Genomic DNA, 9,209 nt, shown 5'->3' with positions numbered 1-9,209 from the left:
CATGAGGAGCCAAACCCATCCCATACCAAACTTCTGAGCTGGTGAGGAGTGGGTGCTGTGGTGCTGCATGTGCCCCACACCATCCCCCAGATCCTGCTTCTCACCACCACACACAAGATTTGTCTTGAGCAATCCCAAACCTCTTTCAGTGCCCACTTCCCTCCTCACAGCTTCCCTGGTTTCATTTACTGCCTGCAGGCCCCTGTGTGACTGTGATGTCCTTTGCAGTGCCCACTTCTCTCCTTCACAGCTTCCCTGGTTTCATTTACTGCCTGCAGTGCCCTGTGTGGCTTTGGTGTCCCTTGCAGTGCCCACTTCTCTCCTCACAGCTTCCCTGGTTTCATTTACTGCCTGCAGGCTCCTGTGTGACTTTGATGCCCCTTGCACTCTGCTTGCCATCCCTGGGAAACCACAGGCCAGGTGAGGACTCAGTGATGCAGAGCAGGAAGCACAGAGGCTGATGGGCTTCTCCATGGCTTTTCTGGCTGCTGGCTACAAGGTAAACCTGCTTTGGGTCACATTTTAAAGCATCTGTTGCCTGGTTGGTGTCTCTCATTGTGTGAAAGGAGCTCAGCTCCCAAATGGGGAGCTGTGGGTGGAAGGGCTCTCACTTCTCCCTATCTCCAGCTCCAGACAAGGAGCTGTGTCTTTAGCATGGTGCTCAGCTGGAAGTCCTGTTGGCACAGCATTCCTTTTGTGTGAAACCTGCACAAGGGACAGCTCCATGTTTCTTGCCAGGGGCTGTCCCAGAGCTGCCACCCCTGTGTCAAGTCCAGCCAGTCCCAGTGCATGGACTGGGGCCATGGAAGGCCCCAGCAATGGCCTGAGACATCTCCTATCTGGCCCAAGCTAAACCCAGGTGTCCCTGGCTCCAAGGCTTGTTCCTGCTGCCTTCCCTTTGGCTGCTCTTGTGCAAAAGCCATCCCAAGCTTATAAATTCACCTTGCCACGAGCCAAAGTCCAGAGTACAGCAGACACCATCAGGCTCTGCAGGCAGAGCTGCTTGTGCAGCTCCAGGAATCAGCTCCAGACGTTTCCTGCTGTCATTTGTGCCTCAGCTCTGGCTGAGCAGGCAGGATCCCTGCTGGAGCTTGTGGGGTGACATCCCTGGGGCTCCCTGAGGGCAGCCCTTGCCCAATGCTCTAGCCAAAGGGCCAGGCTACAGCTGCAGGGCTGTGTGCAGGAGAGGCTCCTCGTGGCTGTGGTTCCATGCTGCAGCTCCTTGTGATGTTGTGCTGGCTCCTTTGGTGAAGCAGACATCCCCAGTGTCAGATCTGGGCAGGAGGAGCACATTTTGAGAAAAGGCACAAGCAGTTCTCATCCCTACCTCCCCCCTAACTTAACTTGTTTTAAGCTGAGCTGGGATCCAAGCATCACATGGTTGAAGTTTTTCAGATTCAGACTGTGGCCTCCTCTGCCCATCCCTCGCTCCAAGGACCAAGGCTGGATGATTAAGGGGAAACACCCTGGTGTCTGCTGCAGCTCTGCCTGCTCAGGCCAGCTGGGTGCTGGCAGGGAGGGAACACCCCAGCCCTGGGGCAGGGTCTGCTGGATGTGGCTACCAGAGCTCTGCACCAACCAGCCATCCTCCGCTGCTCTGCTCCCAAACCAAGCCAGGAGCAGGGCCATAAATCTCATCTGCAGGAGCTTCCCTGAGCTTTTCTGAATCACTCTTTTTTTCTATGGATACTAAGACTGGCCAAAAAGCAGAATTTCCATGCTGGGAGATGCCAACATTTGTGTGTGGCTTTCATGCTGAGCTGAGGCAAGAAGCAAAACGTGTCAGATTTTTGCCCAAACGAGCTGTATTCGAAGATACTTAATTTAAATTATATCAAAGCATATTTTATCAGTCAGAACCCTGACAGGAAATGATGTGCCTTTATTGACCATGCAGATAATTTCAGCCCACAGCTGTTGAACTCAGCGCCTCCTTATTAAATATTTGCATGTCACCGAGTCAGTGGCTTCCCCACAGCCCTTTTCCCCAGGGAATTTTGCAATGACACTTCCTGGCAGGGGCTAAGGGCCCCTTTTGCATAGCAGATTGTCACCACACTGAGAGACACAACAGGTCCTGAGTCCTCCTGGTAATTTCTTCTCAGGTGCCCCTTTTTATCCTATAAGCTGCTGGTGATTGCTGCTCCTGCAGCCCTGATGCTCAGTGCGGGAGAGAATGGCCAGAATGAGCATTTGTAGCATGAAATATTGCCAAATGGCTCGTGCTGCAGGGTTATTCTGGTCAATCCCCCTCAGTAAATCAGCTCCTGAGCTTGAAACTGCAGCTTCCCTAACAGGGCTGATGGTGCTGATCATTTCCCATCTCACACTCACTATTTGCAGGGCTGTAAAGCTCAATCATAAAATCTCAGGGCAAGAGCCACGGCTGCCTCTCTCTCTGTCCAGCATCTCAAACACAACCATTATATTATTAATAGTAATAATTCCTGCAACTGTATTTGCAATTTGCAGTGAACAAAGTGCAGCCTCAGGAACAGAATCCAACAGACAAAACTTATTCACGCGTGCCAAGGGGATGCTTAAAAATAAAGCCGGCTGGAGATGAATAGATGTTTTGTTGTAAATCCACGGTTACTTTGGGGAGGTCAGGGCTCAGATGAAACACTGGACCCAACAAGCACCCTCTTACCTCACAGGAGGATTTCAGGAGCCCTGTGGAGCAGTTTGATCTGCACACCTGGAGGGGAAGGAGCCAAGTACTTGCTTACTTACTCATGAGCATGACAGCATTTGCCCACAGTAACTCTCATTCTTCTTGTTGCTGATGAAACTCGTGTAAAGGTCAGCAAGGAAACACAGAAATACCTGAGCGTGTCTTCATTTCTTTTTAAAGCATCTTTTCAAGCCGTCCTGTAATAACCAAGCCACTGGAAATACTCAGTGCTACTTTTGTTCAAATTGAAAGTATCTGGTTTTCAGTTTCTGTAACCCTCTTCCTCTCTCTGGGGTGGGTTTTATCAGCGCTATTTAAAAGTGAAGAATCATATCAAGAAAACGAGTTTCAGACGAGAGACCGAAATCTCTGGTTGGGTGAAAAAAGCAGCAATTTGCATTAGACTGCTTAAAGATAAATATTTGAAGAGAGGTAGGAGGCAAAGGGAAGTGGGTGGCCAGGGGCTGTCAGGCTGCAGACCTCATGTCTGAGCCAGGAGTGTCCTGAGGTGAGCTGGATTGTTTAAATGGTCTTAAATCGCACTATCACCAGCACTCCGTGTTTAATGTCAGCCCTGTGAGGGCACATTCCAGCATTTGAGACCAAAAGATAAGAGTCTGGGTTTAGACAGTGTCTGTTTGTAAATTTAGATTTGCACATTGGCATCATCTTAGAGGAAGAAGAAGAGTTTGTGTCGTGGACTTGGTCTGGCTGTTGAAAGGCTCAGTGCTGTGGGTGTTTGCCTTGCAGCCATGGGCCGGCACCGCCAGAGATGGGAACTCCGATTGGGAGGGACAGCCTGCAGAAAAGAAGCCGATTGCAAAAGAGAAAAACAAAATACAAATATTTATAAGTCATAATTGCATCTTAGATTTGGGTCTGCATCCAGCAGAGGCTGAGTCATCCTCACCAGCTCACCCGGGGCTGGAGCCAGGTCCCCGCTGCCCCGGGGTGTTCTCCCCTCCGGCTGAGCTCGGGGCTGGAGTGGGAGCTCCTGGGACAGGGAGGGACAGGGGAGTGTCCCTGTGCAGCGCAGCAGGGACAAGGTGTGGGGCTGCCAGGCATTGTGTGACCCCCTCTTTCCCCTGTGTGGGTCAGCAGAGCAGTACCCAGGACTGCCCTGCACCACCGGGTTAATCCCTTCATCCCACATGGGATGAAGAATCCCTCCCTCCACAGCTGAACAGCAGAGGGGAGGGCTAAGAATTAACACCCCCAAGCCTGCGGTTGATGCTGCGGAGGGGAGCAGGCAGGGCTGACCCCCAGACCACACACACCACGGGTGTCCGGGGAGCCCGGGCGGCCCGGGGAGGGAGCCCCGAGGGAAAGCGGCTCCTGCCCGGCCGCAGGGACCTTATCAGCGGCAGCTCCTCCCAGGGAAGGGCCCCTCACAATGTGCTGGCCACGGCTGATGGATCGGCGCGTGCATGACTCCCCGTTCCTGGTGACTCATGGATTCGCTGGCCTTCGCCAGTGTCATGGGAAATATTTCTTTAATAACTCAAAAGGCGCGGGGGGGGGGGGGGGGGGGGGGGGGGTGGGGGGGAGAGTGGGAAACAGAAAGAAAAACTCCACCACATAGTTCTTTCAAAGTTGTTAACTTCCCAAATTGTTTCTGAAATGTCAGATCTTGCTCAGAGGAAGGAGGGCTTTTGAAAAAGCCCCGCGGAGTGGCTGCAGTGGGTCCGAGGGGTGGGCAGGGACGGCAGAGGTGCTGCTGGCTGTGCAAATACAAGGGTCACTGCAGCTGGCCGGCAGCCGAGCGTGCCGCATAAAAGAGCTGAATGTGGGTTTAAGGAGTGGACTGCTTCACCCCCTTTCTTCCTGGAGGATAACGTGACAGGGAACACTTCAATGGATCGCCAGTGGGGGAGGCGGGAGGGCTGCCAGCGCCGCTGAGCTGGTCGGGCAGCCCCGACGGGCTGGGTGCAGGCATCGGGGCACCCGGCAGAGCCTGAGCCCGTGTGTGCACCCCGGTGCCAGGGCAGAGCTGGGCATTTCCCACCTCCCGCTGCTGCTGCTGCTGCAAGGGAACGATGGGTGGAACTGTCCCTGTGTGCCCACCTGCCTGAGTGGAACTGAGGGGCACACACACACACCTGAGGGGGTGATGCTGCCAGCTGGGGGCTGAGCCCCCCAGAACACCCGCAGCTCCACTCTGCCTTGGTTTGGATCCGACACCGGCTCCAGGGGCGAGCGGGAGATGTTAACCCCTAAGCGGAATGGATGCCCCAACAGAGCACAGACACCGCTGGGTGCCTGTGCTGCCTCCAAAGGGCCCCACAAAGTTCCCCGGGTTCCCAGGGAGGCACAGGACGTGGTTTATCTTTGCCAGCTTTTCCATCTGAAGTTTTGCCTCCTTCCGACTTCACAGAAGGGGGAACGTGGGTTGCGGTCCTCTGGGAAGGCGAGGTGTCCCTCCTGGGGATGGGGAGGAGCAGAACCTGACAAAACAGCATTTCCCCCGCAATTCGCCCTGTGTTAGAGCTGTGAATAAAGCGAACCGCAACCCAGCCAGGAGGTTCCAGCCTCCTGAAAATCACTGTTGTGTTACCAGCTCCGGCTCCCAGGTGCCACACAAGCCAGCCCCCCGGGACGAGCAGCGCAGGGCTCGGGTGGGAGCACCCCCAGCCCCTCACCCGCGGGGCGACGCGCCCCGGGGACCGCGGCCGCCGCTCCCACGCGTGTCCCCGGCGCAGCCAGGCGGTTCCCCCGCCGCGGGCCGGGACGCGCCGGCAGCGCCGGCGGCGGGGGCGGCCCCTGGCCCGTGCGCGCCCCGCGGAGCCCGGCTGCCCGGAGCCTTCTCCCTGGAAAAAAAAAAGCCACGGAGGGAGGGGAGGGGCTGCTGCTGCCTTTTCCCCCATCCTCCGTTTCCGGTTTGCTGCCATATTACTCTCTTTTTTTTTTTTTAATTTTTTTTTTTATTTTCCCCTCCCCGTGGTGCTCCCCCCCGCCCCGCAGAAGGGGTGAGCGGGGGCGGGCGAGGCACCAGCGCGCCGGGGCCGCGGCGCTGCGCGATGCTGCTGCCGGCGGCGCAGCGCTGAGCCCGGCCCGGTGCGGGGCGGTGCGGGCACCGAGCGCGGCGGCGGCGGCGGCGGCGGGGGGCGGCGGCCGCGCCCCCGGCGCGGAGACAAAGCCGGGGCCGAGCGCTGGAGGCGAGCGGCGGGGGCGGCCCCGCTCCGCGGACAGGCGGGAGGTGAGTGCCGGGCAGCCCCGCTGTGGGGCAGGCGGGGGTGCCACGGTCCGGCAGCGGGCTCCGGCGGGCGGGGGTGCCCGGGCTCCGGCAGTGCGGCCGGAGGGGGATGTCCGGGCTCCGGGCATGGGTTCTGGCGGGGGATGTCCAGGCTCCGGCCGTGGGGTCCGGCGGGGGATGCCCGCAGTGGGCACCAGCGGGGGGATGCCCGCAGTGGGATGCCCGCAGAGGAGTCCGGCGGGGCGGCGGGGAAATGCCCGCGGTGGCCCGAGCTGGTTGTGGGTCTGCTCGGGGATGCTGGCAGCCCGGCAAGGAGGCGATGGCTCCAGCCGAGCGTGCCCAGGCTGCCGTGGGGCAGCTGTGGGTCCGGCAGCGTGCGGTACCCTGGCTGCGGGTCCCCACAAGGATGCTGGCGCTCTGGCGCCGGGTGTCGGTGGGTCCAGCGGGATGCACATGCTCTGGTGGGGCAGCCGTGGGTCCGGCTGGGGGTGTCACTGCCCGGCGGGGCAGAGCTGGGGACACCGGGGGTCCGGCGGGGCGGCCCCGCCTGCCTGCAACTCCCCTTTGTTGTGCTCAGGGGCTGTGGGGGACCCCCGGGAGCGCAGGGCGGGGACAGCCGGGCTGTATGTAGGCCAGGACATGAAATATTCATCGCCCCCCTGCTTTGATGTCTCGTGATCCGCTTCCCTTGTTGTGTTTGTTCACCGGTGATTCTGCGGCCAGTGTCCAGCCCTGGTGGAGCTGCCGAGTCGTGCCCCTCGCCGTGCCCGCCTGGCTCAGCTGCTGGGGGGCTGCAGAGCCCCGGCTTCTCCCATTTAAGACTTCATCCAGTCGGGAAGTTCCCCGTCGCAGCCTGGGCGATCCAACCCCCCGTGTGTGGCTGCGAGTGGTGGCAGTGGCGTGTCCCCACTGTCACAGCCCCCGGTGCCATGGAGGAGCATGGTGGGCTTTGCCCTGAGGCACGCTGGGGTCAGGATGAGGTTTTATCCTGCTCACTGCCCAGACAGGCTGTGCTGCATCCTGGGGCCGCTTGGGATGGACACGGGAGGCAGCCTGCACAGGGCTGTGTGTGTGGGGACAGGTGTGGCAGGGGGCTGTGTGCGTGGGGACAGGTGTGGCAGGGGGCTGGCATCTTGTGGTACCGATCCTGGCATGGCCGTCTCTGGTGCTGGGCATCATGTCAGGGAGCTGTGCAGCCTCGTGTGAGACCTGCTGGACTGAGTGCGGATCTGCTCCACCTCCCTGTGTTTTGCTGGCCTGCACAGTGCACTCCTCCCTGGTCCTTCCTCACCCCAGTGGCTGCTGTGGTGTGCCAGGGCTCAGCCCTGGACTGGGTGCCAAGAAGTGACTGTGGTCCTGGTCCCGGTCCCAGAGATGTTGAGCAGCAGTAAAGGCTGTAGGTGGCAGGGAGCAGGTTGTGCTGCCCTGTGTGTGCCATGGCCCGGCCTCCTGGCTCCCCAGAAGTGATGCAGTGGAAGGGACATGATGTGACATGCAGCCAGGGGTCCCTCAAGACAGGGGCATTAGGAGCTGGGGACAGTGGAGGGTACAGAGCTCCCTGAGGTGAGCTCCTGCCTGTGCAGCAGGGACAGGACAGCACAGCACATATCCAGCAGTGCTCTATGAAACTGAATGAAGGTGGTAACAAAAGACTTGATTTCTCTTTCTCCTGCCTGGCTGGTGCTCCCAGAGGAGGAGGTGCTGGGGATCTTTGTTGCTCTCCTCTCAGCCAAGGAGACACCCACTGCCAGCATGACCAATGCAAGAATCGAGTCAGGACAAACCTTCCCAAGATCCAGCATTAGTGATGGGAATCCTTTTGTCCCTGCCACACTTGGAGATGCCCCTCAGAACCCAGTGGCTCAACATGTGCCCAGGCCCCCTGTGCAGCAGGTGTTGGTCAGACAGTCACAGGGCTGCCCAGGAAGGCATGAGGAAGGGGATGAGGAGGAAGACATGAGCAATCTTGCACTTTAAAGCCATATCCTTTCTGTCATTTTCACTGTTGGGCTGCTTTGACACCTTTGCCATAGAGTTTGATCCTGGTTTACCTGTGCTAAGCCACCAGCTTCTGCTGGCTCCAGATCCACCCAGAGCAAAACCGTGGCACTCATTGTCTGAGCCAAGGCTTGTGTCTGTGTCTCTGTAATCATTAGCCAGTTAATGCTCATATATCAGGGAGGAACGCCTTTGCTTAGGAGATCGAGGGTCAATTCTCACTTCCAAGCTTTGACCTGGGAGCAGCAGGGCAGGGGCTCCTCTAAACACCTCCTGGCTTCACCAAAACAGCCCAAGACAGGGTTATTTACGGGCTACGCAGCAGCAGCAGGGAAGGGAAGTCCGATGTTCCCTGTCTCGATCGTTAGTGGCCTTGCAGTGCTCCCTGTGTGATGGAGATGCCCTAATGATAGCTCTGCCCTTTAATGACTTTGTGCCAGAGTGATGGAAAATCAGGGAGGTTCCATGGGGAGGCAGAGAGGGCCATCCCAGCCCCTGGCTGGGGAGAGGGGGATGAGACAAGGAGAGCGCTGCAGTGACCAGCCAGTGTGGAGGCTCTGCTGCAAAGACAAGAGGGTCCTTTTCTGCCTTGGTGGCACGGAGGGGACATCAGCAATCCTGAGACAGGGTGGCCTTTAGCAGGATGGGCAGCTCCTGCAAAGCAGCATCATTTCACTGGACTCACTGAGGCAAGGAGGGGATGGACCATGGGGCTCCCACGCCTTCAGAATCCCATCTGCCTCTCCCTGTTACTGCTGTGGGATCCTGCCTGGCCTTTGAAGTCATCACAGAGCTAAACTCTTATTTAATGAGACCTGAAGGACTTGGTCCCCAACCTCTCATTTGAACAACCAGCAAATGCCTGTAAGATCTTGAAAGAGAAAAGGTAGGAGGGAGCAAGCAGCCTGCACCTCCTCCCAGCATGTCTGAGCAGGGGGGACCCATGAGCATCCCTGGGACAAAGCACTGGACTCCTGGCACGGCTGTGGGAAATTGGACAGCCTATCTGAAGTGCTATTGTTTCCTGTGCTGTCTATTTTGCAGCTCGGTTTCCAACTTGTTTCTTTATCTCTTGGAACAATTTCCCATGTGAGCTCACATCCGCATCTCGCCCTGGAGCCCGCCTGGAGATGTGTCCAGCATGCATCCCATCAGGAACAGCCTTGTCAGACAGCAGCACACCCCTGCACCTCCCTGCAGAGGGGAGCCCTTGAACCCTATGCCTGGAGAGCAGCTCGGACCTGTGGATGGAAATAACCATCCATGCATGGCCTTTCCTGGGACAGGAGCGTGGATTGTCACTGTTTCCAGTCCGAGCTGCTCTTCCCGACTGCCTGTAGCTGT

General features: G+C 58.0%; 1 protein-coding gene across 2 annotated transcripts in view; it reads left to right on the top strand.

Moving 5' to 3' along the window:
• The first annotated feature begins 5,788 nt into the window (after positions 1–5,788).
• The window catches only part of SRC (SRC proto-oncogene, non-receptor tyrosine kinase), a 29,024-nt gene continuing 25,603 nt past the window's right edge, over positions 5,789–9,209 (top strand). For both annotated transcript variants that reach the window (XM_064729733.1, XM_064729732.1), the window contains exon 1: positions 5,789–5,870. The gene's annotated coding sequence lies outside the window, so the exon portion shown is untranslated. The remainder of the gene's footprint in view (positions 5,871–9,209) is intronic.

The sequence above is a fragment of the Zonotrichia leucophrys genome, chromosome 20 (assembly GCF_028769735.1).
Source record: "Zonotrichia leucophrys gambelii isolate GWCS_2022_RI chromosome 20, RI_Zleu_2.0, whole genome shotgun sequence".
Classification (NCBI taxonomy): domain Eukaryota; kingdom Metazoa; phylum Chordata; class Aves; order Passeriformes; family Passerellidae; genus Zonotrichia; species Zonotrichia leucophrys.
This window is presented reverse-complemented; position numbering and strand designations above follow the sequence as displayed.